Source organism: Prionailurus bengalensis, chromosome E4 (genome assembly GCF_016509475.1).
Source record: "Prionailurus bengalensis isolate Pbe53 chromosome E4, Fcat_Pben_1.1_paternal_pri, whole genome shotgun sequence".
Classification (NCBI taxonomy): domain Eukaryota; kingdom Metazoa; phylum Chordata; class Mammalia; order Carnivora; family Felidae; genus Prionailurus; species Prionailurus bengalensis.
This window is the reverse complement of record NC_057360.1, coordinates 5,924,238-5,944,253: the sequence shown is the minus strand read 5'-3', so window position 1 is coordinate 5,944,253 and position 20,016 is coordinate 5,924,238. Positions and strand designations below refer to the sequence as shown.

Sequence of the window (20,016 nt, the reverse complement as noted above, 5' to 3'; positions counted from 1 at the left end):
GACTCCAGAGCCTGCAGAAACTATACTGCCTTGAGACAAAAAGAAGCCAGAGTAGAAGTCTACATATCTGTAAAAGATGGGCCACAAATTTAGCAGAAAGCTTTCAGGAAGCGATGCAAATAAGGAAACACCATCGGTTTCAGTATTTACAGTATCCATGAATATTTTTAAAAAGAGAAAAAGAAATTGCTTCAGAGGGAACACAATTTTTCCTGGAATAAAAATCTGAAATTTATCCCATGGGTCTTTATGAGATAGCTTGCAGGGTAACAAAGTCTTCAAAAATACTCTGATACATACACTAATGAGTTTTACTTATTGTCCCCCTCAACCTAAAAGAGGAAAACGCCAAGATAAAGCTGAGTTAAAAATAGTTCCACAGAGGGGCACCGGGGGTGGCTCAGTCGGTTAAGCGTCTGACACTTGATTTTGACTCATGTCATGATCTCACAGTTGGTGAGTTCGAGCCCAGAGTCAGGCTCTGTGCTGATAGTGCAGAGCCTGCTTGGGATTCTCTCTCTCCCTCCCTCTCTCTCTGCCTCTCCCCCTCTCAAAATAAATAAATAAGCTTAAAAATTATGTTTCCACAGAAAGGGACCAAAAACTGTGGTCCAGCTACATGAGCATTTATATGGTCCAGAAACATAATTTTAGATAAATTTAGGCATAAATATTAGGTAATCAGAAAAATGGATAGATGGACTATATAACTATACTACTTTCTCAGACTGGGTTTTGATAAATAGTGCATAGCAGTAAGTTCAAGGTTAGACTCCCTCACTGGTACTGGACTGAATTACAACCCCTTTCCCAATGCAAATTAAGTGGAAAGCCTACTCCTTTCACAGTCAGGAATCAAGACTGAGTCAGGACTCAAACCCTGACAAAGTTTGTGTGGCTGAATAGAAAACCACCCCAACAGGTACCCTCAGCACCTACAGGTAAGGCCAAGACTGTCCCCGTAGTCATTGGATCTCACACTACAGAGAGTCCAAAGGGATATTAGAATCTGAGTGTATTTTGCCAAGATATGTTTGAAACAATACTAAACGAAATTCCAAAAAAATTAAGAAAAAAAGATGAAAAGAGAAAAAAATTCTCTGGCCAAGTAAGTTTGGAAAATTCCACAAGCCATATCTTTCTCTTAAAACATCACTATTGGGGCACCTGGGTGGTTCAGTCAGTTAAGTGCCCGACTGTGGCTCAGGTCATGAACTCACAGTCCCTGAGTTCGAGCCCCACGTCAGGCTCTGTGCTGACTGCTCGGAGCCTGGAACCTGCTTCGGATTCTGTGTCTCCTCTCTCTGCCCTTCCCCCACTCACGCTCTGTCTCTCTCTCAAAAATAAACAAACATTAAAAAAAAAAATTAAAACATCACTATTAACATATTAAAGATATAAAGTATGTATAACCTTAATTATCTCAGCAAATCCTAAATTTATTGAACACACAGGGCTCTTTTTTTTTTTTTTTTTTTTCTTTAGCAGCATGTACTGATATCCACGGGGGCACACTTTGAGAAATGGCCACATCACTCAAGACAAGACTCATTTCGCCACTAAAAAACGGGCCAAAAACAAAACAAAAACAAAAGCCTTCAGTAAAGAATCCAAACATCATTTTAATTTGATTTATGTAACTTTCTGAAAATTGGCTACATAATCCAGAACTGGATAACTGAAAAGGGTTAGTTCTTTATACTACATAAATAATTACAAAAAAATTAAATATTGGGAGCACTAGTGCAAACTGACTTTAGAAGAGCTGCACTACAGACCGTCTCTTTGGCAATACTTGTAGCAAGGGGCCTCATATCTATTGAAGCCATTCTTGCTTTCTGACTGCAAAATGATATAATTTGGGTTAAAAACAAAACAAAACAAAAAACCCTCCTATCTCAATATTCTTGGAATTGGAAATGGAAGAGATCAGGGGTCAGAAGAGATCAGAGGTCAACATTCAATAATAACCAAAAAATAATACATATCCAATAAACATATATAAAACATATCCCTTTCCATTAAAATAATCTGCATCACAACACCCTTGCAAAGAACACTAAAAAACAAAAGTATTTTCAAAATTCATTGCACTTTTTAAGTTGACATTTCATTGTTGGGAGTTCAAAGCAGGAAAGGACCTTCATTTTATAGTTGAGGAAACAGTACAGATGGATGAAGTGACTTGCCCAAGGTCACACAGCTGCTTTCTGAGGGAACCAAGACACCAGAGAACCAGGCATATGTTCTTTCCACTAGCACTGCCCCTTCAGTACAAAACAATATACGGAAATATCCAGGTCAACCCAAATCAATGAATTTTGTTTTATAATGAAACTTTCAAAAAACTAGCTTTTGTGATAAAAATGTTTATCAGTGCTTATGCATTTCGATTAAACTGCTTAAATGTATGCTAAATCGGCAGGACAAAATTTATAATCGTCATCAGGACCAGTAAACCACATTATAGAAATGGCTTTATCCATTTGCATCTTAAAATGTTACCAAATTCTACCCGTAATCGTAATATTCAGCTTTAAAGGTGCTCCTGGGACTCCCAGCTAAAATGACACATTCTATGAAAATAACTTAGAAGACATTCAAACATATACTACTCCAGAGTTACGACCAATAGGCTAGAAATAAATGCTATCTCGTGTGCATAAACACAATGCTACTGACTCTTAAGCAGTAAACCATATTCTTTGATTTAATTTCCTTACAGTGGCAAGGCTCTTGCAACCAAGTCATCTAACTCTCCCACTCAGTGTTCCGTGTTGCCAAAAACATTATTCTGCAAAATGATGAGCAATGAGCTGGACATGAACTCCACCTCCTCCTACGGTCCCAACTTCTCCAGAACTGTGTTCTACCCAATGAGCTCTAAGAGACAAAATTTGGTTTCTTTTTCTTGTAAGCTTGTTGCACTAAATATTTCATTGCTGAATAATCTAATTTTGTCTATTCTTAAAAAAAAAAAAATCATACAAAATTCTTGGCAGATTCAATTTACAATTCACACAAAGCAGTTACACTAAAGGTACTTTTCATTCAAAACTATTTGCAAATTTGATAACTGCATTTGGATATCACTTCACAATTTATAAAACATTTTCACATCTTGTATCTCATTCAACAGCATTATTATTATTTAGTAAAGCAATCTGACAGTGCCTGGCACATAAGAGATGCTCAACAAATACAGGATGAATCAAAGAGTGCATGAATGAAAGAGAGAAGATACAGCTTTGCATAACTAATAAAGAACACGCTAAGCAAACTAATATTGTAAGTCAACGGAGAGAATGGTATTAAGTCATCTTAAAAACAAACCTGAACTCAAATGTTATGGAATATAATTAAAATCACAAGAAATCCTCTTCCTTATTCATTAAAGTACGTTTGCTATAGACGTCCGCTAATTGTGAGGACTAGCACGTTGCTCCACATTCTTGGATACTTTTTGTTGAAATGAAGTCAAGTTTCAACTCCCAAACAATTAAGCATTAACACTGCCCCAAAATTATCTATTGTGGAAGGAAAAAAGAGAAAGAATGGCATATTCTCTTAATGATATTTATAACAACTTTTAAAAGATACTGGTTTACTTATGGCAACACACCATTCAGTCTTAAACGATAATTAAACTTCTTCAAACATCTTTTTAAAATATCACTCACGGGGCACCTGGGTGGCTCAGTCAATTAAGCATCTAACTCTTGTTTTTGGCTCAGGTCACAATCTCACGGTTTCATGAATTCAAGCCCCACATCAGGCTCTGCGCTGACAGCGCTGAGCCTGCTTGGGATCCTCTCTCCCTCTCTCTCTCTGCCCCTCCCCCACTCGAGGGGTCTCTGCCTCTCTCAAAATTAAAAACATAAATAAATAAAATGCCATTCGAGGAAAAAACATGCAGCCTGCACACATTCAGTCCGTAAACAGGTACTGACTGCATGCGCTCTGACAAGGACTGTACTGGGCATACAGGGAGGGAAGCAAAACAGAGAATTTAAAAATCTCTTCCACACAACAGTTTGTTATCAGAGTGCTTTCACATATATTACCCCATTTTGACTAAAAACGAATCTATGCAACAGCTATTCCACTACAATTGTGAGCCCAGGAAAACTGTGACCAATCAAAACCGAGGACGTTATTTCCTCGCTGTTACCATAACAAGATAAGTGATAGCACCAAGAGTGACTGCCTGCCATTCCAGTCTTCTTTCATTGTGCGACGCCTTCTACCAAGTAACCCAATGCCAAGTCTCAGAAGTATGGGTAACATCTGTGAATCGCTCCAACATTTTTTTCTGTTATCAAATTCTTTTTCAAAAGTCCAGGAGAGCACAAGGTTTTCCAATAAATTCAAAACTAAATATAACTGTGGCATCACAGAGGAAATTATAACAACAGAAGACTAGAAGGTTGACATAAAGTTAAAATGCACGCCAGCAATTTTATTCTTTACAAATTAGAACAAGATTCACAGGTTAATTCCTAAGTTTAAAGCCACAATACTACCTATAATACAACTTTCTCTAAACTGTATGCTTGGCTATAACACTATGTAGAACGTACTTGCTCTGCACCACAATCTTGTATATTCTTTAGATATGCCTAGCCAAACTGAATTAATGAAGGACATCTCATGTTCAAATTCAACAGAATATTACCACGCTGAAATACAAATGATTGTCAAGGGTAATCATAGAACAACTCTATGCTATCTACTGATTTCAAGAAATAGGTGAAACTAACATATGCCATAATAAATTCATAAGATCATACCAAACTTTTAAAGGATTTCAGGGAAAGGAAAAATACTGAAATGGAAAGGAAATTCAAGGCAACTTGCTCTGCACTTCAAATAACTCTCAGCAGGTCTGTCCCACTTCAGAGTCATTATCCTGTTTAAAAAAAAAAAACGATCATATGGGGAAAGCGAGCCACACAAACTATGTATCTTGGATCCTTTCCTCTCTGCAGAGTACAATAACAAACTTTGTGGATTTTCTTAAAACTCTATGTATAGATCCCTTCACTGTCTCACCCTAGAGGAAAATACCTGAAGAAGCATCAGCAAGATTTCCAACTTTCACACAAAATTTCAGTTCTTTCAAAGTGCCAACTCTTAAAAATCAACTTCATCAACTTTTAAATATATGCACAAAAATGTAGAGCGTTTTCCCCTTCTTCCTTACCCCAGTTTTTCAGGCATCTGAATGCGATTTCAACCAACCCATCCATTACTGACCAAATAAAAAAGCAATTTGTGCTAGGTGCTGCATTTAATAACCTGCTTTGAAACAACTAGGAAAATGCCCACTGGGTTCCTTTGGTCCAGCTAACGCACAGAATAAGCTATTGACAAATGATCTCCCCACATTTCTTGCATGAGGTGTGGCTTGTCATAGGTGAAGTCACATATAATAGAACAGAAACAGATTGAGGGTTGCCACTGAAAGAATTTCAGTTTCATGGCTGGCCACACTTTTCCACTGCATATGTAAAAACGATCTAAGAGCATACCCCGTGGTATGGGATCCCATAACAAAGTTCATCACAATGGCTCATTAGAAAACACTGGGCAGGCCCAGAAACTGGGGTCCCTGTTCCCAACTCTGCCCCACCCAGGGTGATGCTATATGAGGTCCTTTAATTCTCTGTGCTTCCGTTTTCTTAGCCATTAAAATAAAAGTGTAGCATTAGATGAACATAAACAGCTTCACAGCTCTTCCAGAGCTACGAGTTAGGATTCTTGAAGTTCAAATCCACTGAGTATCCACCTGGCTTACAGATGGCATCTTAGGTGACACTATCATGATTATACACAGTTCCCGTCTTCAAAAGGCTCCTATGTAGCTGGGAAGATCAAACACCAAATTCCACTTAAACAAAAACTGGACTGAACTCCAATACTGGCAAAAGACCATCTTCCTCCCCATCCCATCCCCAGTCTCCCAGAGTCAGAGGCTTTCGTAATTAACACAAGAGAGAAAATTCCTCACTTGAACATCTTCTAGAGATTTCTTCTGGTAAGTCATTTTACTTTTTCCTCGGAAGATTAGCAAAATATACCCATTTACAAAATGTGAACTGGCTGCTGCTGGTGATGAATGAATATCAAGACGATATTGAGAAGACAACCAAAAAGCAAATCTACAGGTCAAGAAACATATATTATCTATCAACAACTATTTGACAATCACCTGACAAAGGAAATGTGTTTACGGTGCTATGATATTATATGTAAACATCTGTAGCATTTAACCTGGCCTCTGATATAACCTATGCGAGAGAGAATGTTATGGATCTATCGGTATACTTTGTTTTACTATATTAACACGATTTCAGTGGAAATTACTGTACTGTAAGCGTTATCAAAGTTGAGTATGTCACCATGAAGTCTAAGGACAGGTACCAGCAACTTAGGAAAAAAACGAAGGAAAAAAGTGTTTCAGAACAAGGAGAGTTCCACTGAAATGGATTTTCATCATACCGGACTAGTATGTGTTTTCTCTTACGAAAACCACTTTCGAAAGTGTAGCAGGGGCTGTCGTGAAGCCTAAACAAGCGGACACACGGAACAGCGCCCGGCACGTAGCAAGTTCTCACCAAGGCACCAGCAGCACTGACTCTAAACCTAACCTAACTCTATCTGTCATACGTGAAAGACAGTGATAAAGTTTTCAGTTAACATCATGTGACCCAGGGCTAACCTCCAGGTGACTACAGAGAAGCGCACGCTGTCCGAAACCAGGATTTAGAAAAACAATGCACACTCCTGAAAATCTGGAGTCAAAAACTGACCAACTTGGAATGACTTACACATTCTAACACAAATCTACAAAAATTCATTATGTGCACTAACATATATTGAGAAAAACAAAACTACGAGTCAAATTAAGACTGACTTGCTCAAAACAAATGAAATGGTTTACTTTTCTGTCCTGCCTCTTATCTTATTCAAATACAAAGTCTTGTAAATCAAATATTTTTTAATGCTTCAAACTTAATCACATTATACAGACAAGATCCTATCCAATCATGCTAAAAATCCAATTAACATGTCCTTAACAATAATTGCCTTATCTTCTCAAGGGTGAATTCTTGAACTGAAAAGTGTGAAGATTAAAGAAAGTGATAAAAGAAAGTGAAAAAGTGATGAAAAGAAAGTGTAGTTATCTTTTCACAAAAATATGCAAAATTTAAGCCAACTGTAAACTTCCACAAAATCAATTTGTAAAACAGGTTCCTCTTTTTAAAAGAAACCCAAATAGTTGGAAATTTCCACTGAAATTTTTAAGAAATAAAATCCCTCATATGTTTAAATCAAAACCTAGGGCTTAAAAAAATCTTAAATCCCTACTTTGCACAAGACTCCATTATGCTAAGTACATTTGTCCTAGGATATGTTTAACCAAAACATGTTTAGATTTACAATGATTCTGAAAACAAATTCTCTTTCTAATGGTAGTAATCTTCTAAATGAAATGTAAATAAGAAAAGTTCATAATCAAACGAGCCCCCCTAGCAACACAGTTCACACTCTAATAATTTGTTGGAGGAATGAATGAAATCTTATTTAAAATATTTTACAGCTATAAAATTACATGGACCAAAAAGTCCAAAGCTGAACCCTTAAGTACCTTCACACACACAACTTAAACTAGGAGGCAATGTCAAACCAAAAATTTTTAAGTTGGAAAACAACTCACTAAAGTAATCATTACAGAAAGACTAAGTGTAGGGAGTAAAATGGATGCAAATAATAGTTTCCTAAGTTTTTGGGGTTTTTTTTTATAGGATTACTTTAGATATTTTTTAAATGCTGTAGGAAACCTTACTACTACAAACACATACCACAAACATACAACTGAAAACTGTAACTCTACATTCATCTAAATTCCAGTGTTGTCTCATTCATGTGATACATGCACTCCCTCACTTTAAAATTAGAAGCTCAAGCCAATTAAAGATATTGGGGTCAACCCTAGTGAGAAAAAAACAAAAAGCAGGTCTTCAAATACAGTGTCCTTGGTAAACTTGGAAAGTCAAGATCATGTGTTGGCAAAGGTAAAAAAAAAATCTACAGTCCTGATACAGATCGCCCAAATTATTGGGCATTCACCTTAGAAAGCTGGCCATTTACTCAAAATTGGATATCTTAATAAGAAGTACTTTCATGTTTTAGACAAGCACTTCTTGAATGGGTGTGTGTTTTAGACAACCACCTCCTGGAATATTCACATTCATTTACACGTATTTTGCTATGATACTGAAGTTCTGAAAACAAACTTTCCTAAACCATGTTTACAGGACTCTTAAAGCTTTGGCTTTTCCAATTATTTCCTAACAACGTATAACCTAATTTAATGAGTTTCCACCAAAGACAAAACCCAGGGGTTTTCTAGTAATTTACAGTCTACTAAAAGATATAAAATGACCATGCCTTACCAAATATGGAACACATACCTAGCTTGAAGACTTGAGGCAGTTGGCAAGATATTAACTGCCAAAAGTCATCATTTCACATCTTTTAGCTACAAGGTGAACTAATAAAGCATAAACACTTTATTGACAGTACTACTTAATCAATATAGACACGTAGGTCTCGCTGTTGATTTTCTATTTGAAACGTCATCTATTACAAACTACTGGGCTCTCAACCAATTACCACACTGGTGAAATGAGTTGGGTTTTATTTTCATAACGTTCTCTTGATGCAAGAAATGGGAACATCCTACCTACCCTACCCTCATGGTTAAGCCTTTCCTCAGCTTTCAGAAGATAAACAGTAAATATCGGTACTGAAGACCTGGCCCCAAAGAGACTCAATCCAGCCTAAACGAAGATCCCCGGGTAATCCCGAACAGGGAGTGACCCCCGCCTGGGAATCAGGGGGAGCACCGCGACCAGCCAGGCTTCAACTTTGGGCTCCGAGGGCCCAGCCAGCATCATGGCTGATGCAGACCGATGCGCAGGAGGAGGAGGTGGACGAGGAAGAGGCTGGTTTGTTTACTTGCAGCCAGAGCCGCCGCCGCCGCCGCCGCCGCCGGCAGCGACAGCATCACTGGATCCGCCAAACCCAGCATCTTCCGCACATTTCTATTCTTAGCACACAACTCCCAAGCGGATTAAAACCCCACTACTATTAAAAACACAGACGAGCACGTTACCCACCTCCCACACACACCCCCACCTCCCCCTCAGGGCCGTCTCTTCCTGCGCGCCGGCAGCAGGGGAGGGTGGGGAGGAAGGAGACCCCGGGGGACGCCGGTGCATCCTCGCCCGCACCCCACCCAGCGCGCGCAGACAGCCCCCGCGCCGGGGAGCGCGGCAGACGGCCCCCTCCCCCCAACCCAAACACGCCGGCACGGGCGCTCCCCGCGTTATATAAGCCCGCCGCCCCCGCCCGGGCGGCGCCCCCTCCTCACGCCGCGCGGCCGGGGCCGGCGGGGAGCGGGCGCTGCGCAGGGACTGGAGGCGCCAGGGCCGGGGCAGCGCAGACGCGGCCGATACCGCTAGGCCGGGAACACCCTCCCCGGCCCCCCGCGCGCGCCGCCGCCGCCCCCCAGCTTCCCCCGGAAAGTGAGGGGGTGCCGGTGTCAGCGGCGCCGGGCATCCCCCGGCCTCCCCACCCACACCCACACCCGAGCCTCTGGTGACCCGGCACCCGCCCACGCCCCCGGCGCGGTGACAACCCAGACGCCCCCGCCTCCCCCCCCCCCAGCCCGAAGGAGGCCCGGGGCCGGGGGCCCGGAGAGAGCAGAGGCCAGGCGGGGAGGGGGCGAGCGGGGGGAGGGGGGGCGGTGGCTGTTACCTGCAAAGGCGGCGGCGGCGGCCCCGCAGCTGCTCGGGCGGCGGCGGAGGATGGAGCCGGGGGGGCGGGGGGAGGAGAGGGGGCGACTCGGGGGTCCCCCCTCCCTCCTCCTCCCCTCCTGTCCTCCCCCCACCCCGCAGAGCCTCTGGCCCCCCTGGAGCCCGGTGCGGCCGGCGGGAGGGCAGGCGAAGGCTGCAGGGGAGGGAGGAGGGAGCCGGCCGGGCCGGGCCGCGGAGCTGGAGCGGGAGGCGGCGGCGGCGGCGGCGGCGGCGGCGGGAGGGGAGGGCGGAGGGAGGGCGGCGGCGGGGGGGAGGAGGAGGCGGAGACTCTACATGGGAATCGGATATCGGCTACAAATTCAATTCATCACCAGAAAACACCGCTCGGGCGGGGGCCGGGTCACGCCGGCTAGGCGGCGGCGGGCGGAGGCTCCGGGCCCTGGGGCGCGCCCGGCGCGGGTCGGGGGTCTGCGGCCTCCTCTCGGGGGCCGCGCCTCGCCCGGGGACCCCGCCGCCTCCCCGCCCCCTCCTTCCTCCCTCCCCGGCCGCCGCCGCCGCCGATCGCTTCTCGCCGCCGCCGCCGCCGCCGCCGCCGCCGCCGCCGCCGCGGGGCTTGTTGTTGACTTTGAGGAAAACTCCTGACGTCAGGGGCTGGCTCTCGGCGACTGGCGGGAGCGGCTTCCCCGCGTCCCCGGCCCTGCCCGCCGCCTCTGCTCCCCTCCCTGCCGCGCCCTCGTCCGCAGGCTTCCCCGCGCCCCCCAAAGCCGCGGCGCCCCGCGCCCCCTCTCCTCTCGCGAGAACATCCCCCCAGCCCGGCGGAGCCGGCAGCGGGGGCCGGCGCTCCTGGGCGGGAAGTTTTGGCTCTCCCCGCGCCCTCGTGGCCCGCGGCGGCCCCCGAGGCCCGCTGCCCGCTGCCCCCCGCCGCCGCCGCCGCTGCCGCCCCGGGGAGGTGGGCGGTGCCCGGTGCGGAGGGGAGCCCGGGTGCCGGGAGCGGGCGGCGAGCAGACCCCACCCTCGGCGCCCGGGTGCTCGGTCCCGAGCGCCCGACCCTCCCTGGAGACCTGGCCGCCCGGCCGAGAACACCTCTCGGGAGAGCCGGCCCCGCGCTCCGGGCCGCAGTCGTGACCGCACCGGGAGGACAGCTGGCCCTGGCATCCGAATTCACTCTTAAAATGACACCCTTTTTAGGGATACTAGTTTTCGTTGACTTTGGGGAAGCCATGATGTACTGCATTCACTACGAAGAAGATACCATTTCTTTCCTTTGAACTTCATGGCTCCTGAGAATATTTGCAGTGGAGACACCAGTTTTGCAAGATGGCCATAGTTTCCCATGCAACAGTCCATAAAGTTACAAAGGAAGTTTATTTTTTCTGACACCATGTTCTGTCGCCTCTGGAACACTTTGAAAAATCCGTATTGTTTCACCACGTGGTTCTAGCGTTGTTGATGTACCTGCTTCTCCCAGTGCAAGATTCTTACTAGTGCTTCTGGTTTGAAGGATTCCTCCTGACGTGCACTTCCTTCTCTGCTTTTCCATGGCCAGACAACATTGTGAGGGTAGTCCTTCTTGTATACTATGTGTGGACAAGAGTCTAAAACGTAAGAAGAAGAAAAAGGGGGAAGGTGGGCCAATTTTCTCCGTTTGCGAGGGAAACCTTTCCCCGATGATTCTAGAATAAAATTTGCCTTTTTAAGATACGCAATCCACCCCACGGAAAAAAGTCCTCAATTTTCCCCATGTTTCCCAACACATCAAGAACTGATTAATAGATAATAGACTGATCCTTAATCCAGTTTACAGGGTGTAAAATGGACGCCATTTATTGCCATAATTATCAGACCTCTAACAGTCCCCATCTGCAAAATGATTCTGTTAGAGATTTCTTCCTGTAAGACACAATATTGGGTCAGAATTTTGTTCAATAGTAACCCAACCCACTTCTCATGTTGAAGAAAATAATCCCTTATGATACCAGCCCTAAAAAGTGTCTCCAAAGCTCTTACAAATATTTAACTGTGAGAGTTGCGGTGTTCTGAATTACTAATATCTCTTATCAATTTTAATTTTCATTTGTTTTTTGATTTTAACATCAACATTTTTGTGAGAACCAAATTTGTTTTGCAAGCCAAACTGCCTCGAACTATTTCATCTAGTCTCACCATATTATAGTAAATCTTAGGTGGGTTACACCCTAAAATTAAGTATTGTATAAACTACAGTGAACTACATACTCCAGGCTTTTTTTTTTTTTTGAAAAATTAGAAACTTTTATTTCTGCTCTACTTTGCTCTTCTATAGTAGTTTCATAAATTTCTATAATAAAATCATGTCAGCTTTTATAATAGAATTATTATAGAACTATTTAAATAGCATTGTTCTTTCCCCCATACTGTGCCATCATGAAATTGGCAGAATCTGACAATTAACAGTGTGATGGTACTCCATGCGGAGCGTATGCTAGATTTCTCCTCTTCATTGTCCTCACATGGCAATCATACCGGGAGCAGAGCACGGTTTGTCCATGGGAATGAATGTCCCTCTTCAATTTCGGAGAGAAAGCCCTCCTTCTGTACTAAGCCAGATATTCTCGGGTAACATCTCTCAGTAGTAGTAACTTAGGCATCTTAAGAAAAATCTAGGGGCGCCTGGGTGGCTCAGTCGTTAAGCGTCCGATTTCGGCTCAGGTCATGGTCTCATGGTCCCTGAGTTCGAGCCCCGCGTCGGGCTCTGTGCTGACAGCTCAGAGCCTGGAGCCTGTTTCAGATTCTGTGTCTCCCTCTCTCTCTGACCCTCCCCCGTTCATGCTCTGTCTCTCTCTGTCTCAAAAATAAATAAACATTAAAAAAAATTAAAAAGAAAAGAAAAGCCTGGGTGGCTCGTTTGTTAAGCGTCCCACTTTGGCTCAGGTCATGATCTTGCGGTTTGTGAGGTCAAGCCCCGCCTCGGGCTCTGTGCAGACAGCTCAGAGCCTGGAGACTGCTTCGGTTTCTGTGTCTCCCTCTCTCTCTGCCCCTCCCCCACTTGTGCTCTGTCTCTCTCTTTCTCTCTCTCTCTCTCTCTCTCTCTGAGAAATAAACATTACAAAAAAAATTTTTTAAAAAAAGAAAAGTCTTTACTCTTCTTGACCACCAATGACTAAATTAGATACTGAGAGCTATTTCTTAGTATTTCCGCCATTTAAAGGGAGTTACTTAAACTGGAAGTACATTTAATATTTCAGGACAGCAGCTACCACTTCTCTGCATAAAAAGGGTATCTTGTCTCCAGTGTCTAGGATCGGAAATGGAAATGGCACAAAGTACGCACAGAGTAAGTGTTTGTTGAATAAATTAATGAGTGCATGAATGAACAAATGAAAAATCTGTCCCCTATGTCCAGTTTATACAATACTTGCCTCCGGGATGGCTTATTGGCAAGATCATGAATGCACTTTGGAGACTTGCAGACCTGTGTTCAAATCCTGTCTCAGAAGAATTTATGTGTCCAGCAAGTTGCTTAACTTTCCTAAGCCTTAATTTCTTCATTTGTGAAGTGACAATTACAACTGCTTCAACAGCTTATTATGAGAATTGAATGTGATGAAATATTAGATGGTATCTAAAACGTGGTGAGTAGACAGCAGGCTAAAATTCCGTTATCCTCAATGGGAATATGTTCATTAACATAACACTAGCTGCTATCACAAATAAATACAGAAATCTATCCTGGCACACAAGTGTATTTCTCATCCATGTTAAGTTTCTGAATGCAAGCAAGTCTCCTTTATACATTTATTCTTAAAAATGCTGGGGGCCCATGTTTCTTCCATGTTAGAGTTTCGATACATTCAGTGCATAATCAAGACACCAAACAGGCAGAAGAGGGGAAAGAGTGGTCAGAACTCTCCGGAGCCACCTACCTATAAGGCAGGCCATGAAACAGAGTCTAGCCCAGGATAGAAAAAAATAAAAAAGGAGGAGGAGGAGGAGGAGGGGAAGGAGGAATAGTTTTGATGAACAGCCAGCCAGTCTCTCCCACAGTTGGTTTCTGAAATAACCATGTTAAATCTACAGCTCTAATTAATGAATAGAGCAATTTCCAAAAGAGCATAGTTTTTAAATCTAGGTGTAAGTAGCAAGAGAGTCTGTTGCAATAGTGATTAGTATGAATTGTCTTTTTCAAAGCTGTCTCTCTTAAAGTGTAGGTCAAGTGTTTGTGTTAGTAACACATGAGAATATGTAAGGAACGGGTGTCACCAATCTGATGCCACAAAAGTGGGATGCTTAAAGCCCTCCACAATCTCGCTCTTATTTTCTTGTCAGATTTTCTCTTCCTTCTATATTCCTGAACACGAATGAACATCTTTTCATTCATATTGTCCTTCTCCGTCTTAGCTAAGTCTCATAGCAGCTGAAGCCCTCTCTGGACGTTACGTGTAGTCTTTCAGGACACTTGAGCCACAGAAAGTTACTGAACACAGGAAAATAACTAGAATTCATGATCTAATTCCAAAGCAACAAACATACAAAACTATTATTCCCAGCTGTGGGGGAGAATCAAGGTAAGCAATAAAATTAACACATCCATATTGTCTTCCCAGAACCTCATTTTAGGATGTAATTTTAACTTCCTGAGGGGGTGTGCACCTCTCACTGTTTCTGAATCTGCTCTGGGGAGACTGAACTTCTCAGCTAGCCACGAAGTACTGACAGTGAAAAATTTCCAACCCTCACCAAGGTAATCACCTCAACCCTTTCTGAGGTTGTCTCAGGAGGGTGCAGTTCCATTCCAGGCAGTGTGTCCATCCATTAAAACACAGCTTCTCCTGCTAATGAAAATACTTTCAGAATCAGCCAGAATGTTTCGAATCTATTCCTGCCGATTCCCCCACACACATGCCGCAAAGTCTTTGAATGGTTGACTTTGTAATATGTCATTAGATAGCACTGGCTTGCTTTTTTTTTTTTTTTTTAGTAGGAGCAAATTCAGTCTCAGAATTTTTGTCTGGACCTTTAGTTCCTAGACGGAACTACGGCCACGTAAAGTTGCAAACACCATCTCAATTTGGAAATTAGATTTTAATCAAAACACTGAATTTGATGTAGAATTCGAGCCTTCTTTAGGCTGGAAGACTGTAGTGGGGACAGCAGGCAAGTTCAGCTTCTCTGTTTCTCCATCTGGTTTTCCTCTCCCAGCCCGCAGGTCGGTCTTTGGGTGAAGGACCGAACGGTCTTTTCCAGCGCTACCCTGCTACCCATGTGAGCCAGTCTTACACTCTCTCCGCCTGATACACAGAACCAAGCAATCAATTTTGCGGGGCCCAGTGCAAAATGAACATGCTGGGCCCCCTGTTGAAAAAGAACTCAGAATTTCAAGATGGCAACAGGCAAACATTGAGCCAAGTGGAGCTACCTGTGTAGAGGTGTGAACAGGTCACACATCCCTAACGCTGCTGGCATGTGTTTAAGGCCAGGGGCTCTTTGGAGAGTCACATCTGGGCTCCTCTAACTGCAACCCCTATGACAACAGTGATGCACGTGTTCCTTCAGCTTGTGTTTTCTCAGCACTATGGGAGTCTCCCTGCAGGAGTTCTCTCACCCTCAGGCAGGCAGGTCTCCTGGGCGGGACTCAAGATGGCGCCAGGCCAGGTCTCTTTCCCCAGGGACTTTATCTGGGCCAAGCGACACACTCATACACACTTTGCTCTGCAGGCCACCCTTTCTGTCTTGGTTCTGCCACAGAAGCAGTTGGGAAGCCCGTTTCCCAGGTTCCACACAATCCCCTCATTGCAGGGAACATACCCTACACTCTCCACTGATCGCATGGCAGCCCCTGGCCTGAGCTGAAGAAACATCCCCGACCCTCTCCCCAGTAGAGACGGCGGCCTTGGCTTTCCCTAGTCTAATCCCTTCACAAATCTCTCTCTCTAATTTTCTCTGCTCTTTTATATTGATGCTTAAAGTAAATGAGAGCATTGGAGTCATGGAATAGACTTTGAGCTATTTCCTTCATGATGCTTACCTAACTTGAAATTTCATGATTTTCGTGTTTTGGGATCTCAGTGAAAACTTCAGTTTTAAATCCCTGTGGTACAAGTATTTTCTGTTGTTTCTTATTTAGGCATGTGCTTATGGGCTCACATGTATAAAAAAATGATCAGCTATTGCCAAAGAAATAGATGAAAGCTAATGGGTGTTCAAGGCACAAAATTAATTGAAATAGTATCTTCTTTACATTTGTTTATATTTCTTTTGTTTGTTTGTATTTCTGTTTGACAAAATATGTGACACAACACATTGCCTTTTTCATAGATCATTACCTACATCGATGATATTAAATATTTAAACTCTTGCCTCGGTTAAGTTCTCAAAATTGAACTCAAAGAATTTTAAGTTGAACACTGTGAAGTTTTATCTCTAAAGAGCCTACAATACATAAACATGCCCCCAAAATCAAAAATAAAAATATGGAAGTACAGTTGGTACTGAGAGTTGGTCACTTGGATGAAGGTTATATTGAGCCATGAAAACTTCTGGATACAGGCATTAAGTTCAGATGGATTTTTCTTTTTAAATAGCATAAGACTGCCTTGATTTTTCTTTAATGCCTGTGATTACCAAAGAGGAGTTACCTTCCTTTGTTCTATATCAAAGTATAAACAATTTAGGAAATGATGGACTTTGCAATAAACAGTTATTATCCACCACATATAAACTCAACACCCAGAAAACAAATAATCCATTTAAAAAATGTGCAGAAGACATGAACAGATATTTCTCCAAAGAAGGCATACAGATGGTCAAAAGACAGATGAAAAGACACTCAACATCAGTAGTTATCAGGAAAATGCAAATGAAACTACAATGAGATATCATCTCACACTTGTCAGAATGGCTAAAATAAAAAACACAAGGAACCACAAGTGTTGGTGAGGATGTGGAGAAAGGGGGACCTTCATGCACTGTTGATGGGAATGCAAACTGGTGTAGCCACTGTGGAAAACAGCATAGAGTTTCCTCAAAAAAAGGAAAAATAGAACTACCCTATAATCCTGTAATGGCACTACTGGATATTTATCCAAAAAATACAAGAACACTAATTCAAAAAGATATATGCATCCCTAAGTTTATGGCATCATTACCTACAATAGCCAAATTGTGGAAGAAGCCCAAGTGTCCATCAATAGACGAATGGATAAAGAAGAGGTGTATGTATACAATGGAATATTATTCAGCCATAAAAAAAGAATGAAATCTTGCCATTTGCAATGACATGGATGGGGCTAGAGAGTATAGTGCTAAGCCAAATAAGTCAGTCAGAGAAAGACAAATACAATATCATCTCACTCATATGTAGAACTTAAGAAATAAAACAAATAAGCAGGCAAAAAGAGAGAGAGAGAGAGAGAGAGAGAGAGAGAGAGAGAGAGAGAGAGAAACCACGATACAGACTCTTAACTGTAGAGAACAAGCTGATGGGAGGTGGGCGAGGGATGGGTAAAATTGATGATGGGGACTAAGAGTGCACTTATGATGAGCACTGCGTAACATATAGAATTGTTGAATCACTATATTGCACACCTGAAACTAATATAACACTATGTTAACTATACTGGAATTAAAATTAAAACCTTACTCTAAAAAAAAAAAAGAATAAAATAGATTTTGGAACGGACGTTGGTGACTAATGTAAACTCCATAATTTTATCTTGCTCCATGGAAAGTGCTACTGTGAGCCTTGAGTATATAAGTCAGAGAAAAACAATTTATAAACATGTCATGCTTGCCTATACTAGCCCTCCTTCCGCTTCTCACCTTCTGAAAAGTTACTTCCTTATAGTTGTCTTTTTCCAAATACCTGAGCTGTGTGACATCTGGAGCTAACGCTTCTTTAGATGATTCATAAGAAAAAAACTTACAGAGTGAGGATAAAAGTAAAGTCTCCACTTTTGTTACTCTTCATGCACTTCCTCCTTAAAGTGAAAGATGGGTTATCATAACCTCTTTTTCTTAAACCTCCAGAGTTTCATAAAGCTTATTTGCGTATTTGCTTGTCTGATTATCTTCCCCAGCAAAGTGGTTGACACTTCCGATGGGTACAGTTCATGTTTGAACATTCACTTCAACTTAGTTCCATAAAGACTGGTTTACTCTATACAGACAAAGGTCTAGAGACCGATATGAGCATAATTTTCGAGAAGTTCCATCTATTAGGAGACCAAATGTAAATAAGCAGTTGTGTGCCAAATACCTGGGACAATATATGTATAAAGGGATAAAAGAATACACCATGGGAATATTAACAATTAATGAGAGAGAATACATCGGGCCAACCTAAAGAAAGATTAATGACATTTTAGCTGAGCTTTCAAATGAGGTAAACAGTTGATGGGACTGGAGGAGACATTCCAGGCAGTGAAAGAAACACAAAGAAAAGCAAGAAAGAGTAACACCAGGGACTCCAGGAAAAGAAAATGTGTGCAGAAAAGGTTTTAGGGACATGAAGAAGTTTGAGCAGGTCCTAAAGAATAATCACGAGAGGAAATAAGAGTGTACATTTATGCAAGAGCAGGGGAGAGGGAGAAGAGGGAAGAATCTCTAGAGTAACCTATGATACAGGGTCAGGAGGACTGAGTGACCAGATGATGAGCAAGATGATGCCCAGAATTCTGTCCTCCTAACACTGGGAGGAAAGGTAGTGTGTGTGTGTGTGTGTGTGTGTGTGTGTGTGTGTGTGTGTATGAGTAGCATGCATACACTATGCTTGTTATTGCCTAGTTTGGGGACAAGGGTTCTCGAGAGGCAGAGTTATGAGGGAGCAAAGAGAAAAGGAACCATTTTGGATATATTAAAATTGACATACACCTGCGAGACGTTCGGGTAGATAGAGTAATAAACACAGCCACTAACATGACTGAGTGCTTACTCTGTGCCAAGCACTGTGCTAATTTACAGGAATTAACTGGCTTGGTATCGGAGGCATTTGGGGATATGAAAATATGGGGATCTGATGAAAAGACCTGGTCTGAAATTCTAGGTATGCACCAGGGCCTGGGGTGAATGGCATCATGCAGCAGGGTAATGTAAGAACCGAACCTTGGGAAATACTCACATTTGAGGGCAGAAGGAGATGGAGAAACAAATAGTCAAGTGGCTCCATCGGTTAAGCGTCTGACCAGCTCAGGTCATGATCTCATGGCTTGTGAGTTCGAGCCCTGCGTTGCACTCTGTGCTGACAGCTCGGAGCCTGGAGCCTGCTTTGGGTTCTGTGTCTCCCTCTCTCTCTCTGCTCCTCCCCACACTTGTGCTCTGTCTCTCTCTCTTTCTCTCTCAAAACTAAATAAATAAACATTAAAAACATTTTCTTAATAAAAAAATGAATAAGAAGAGAAACAGAAGTTTTGAAAGCCACAGTAGGAGAAAGTTTCAAAAAGGGGGCTGTATTCTCCCGTGGAAATGCTATAGGGGAGGTCAAATCGAGGAGAAAATCTGGTAAGTCCCTACCAAATTCTACAACTGGGAAGTCATTGGTTAGCTTTGTGGAAGTGATCTTATCCGGTAATGGGGTTGGAAGCTTCACTGAACGAAGTTAAAGAGAACATGGTCAATTGAGGAAGATAGGGTAGTGCAGGGGTGAGGCTAGGAACTAGTATTTTATTTTATTTTATTTTATCTTTATTCACTTTTGAGAGACAGAGACAGAAGATGAGTGGGGGAGGGGCAGAGAAGGAGGGGGAACACAGAATCCGAAGCAGGCTCCAGGCTCCGAGCTGTCAGCACGGAGCCCGACGCAGGGCTCGAACCCACAAACCGTGAGATCGTGACCTGAGCCAAAGTCGGACGCTCAACCGACTGAGCCACCCAGGCGCCCCAGAACTAGTATTTTTTAAAACCCACAATGGGCTCAGTTTTGTGCTGGCCCATTGCCTAAGTGTGGCGGGGTGAGATTTGGAAGTATTAACTGTTGTTTTCTGGTTTCTGGCCCTTCTAGCTCTTCCCCAGCATTTAGAGAGCCAGAAAATCGTCACCTCAGGAGAGAGACAGCAGAGCAGATAGATAAGGATAGGAGCCCTTTCCTGGCTTTCTAGTTTCAAAAGCCTAACCCTAGGCAGGGAGGACAGGAAATGGAAATGATTCTAGAACTTAAAACAGCCGGTTTGGGAGAATTCTGAGCCCAAGAACAGGGCTTCACACCCTCATGCACGTCCAC

The 20,016-nt window shown here is 43.1% G+C and overlaps 1 protein-coding gene across 2 annotated transcripts in view; it reads right to left on the bottom strand.

Moving 5' to 3' along the window:
* AKT3 (AKT serine/threonine kinase 3) overlaps window positions 1–10,096 on the bottom strand; it is a 308,798-nt gene extending 298,702 nt beyond the window's left edge. For both annotated transcript variants that reach the window (XM_043568301.1, XM_043568303.1), the window contains exon 1: window positions 9,826–10,096. The gene's annotated coding sequence lies outside the window, so the exon portion shown is untranslated. The remainder of the gene's footprint in view (window positions 1–9,825) is intronic.
* Window positions 10,097–20,016: the final 9,920 nt, after the last annotated feature.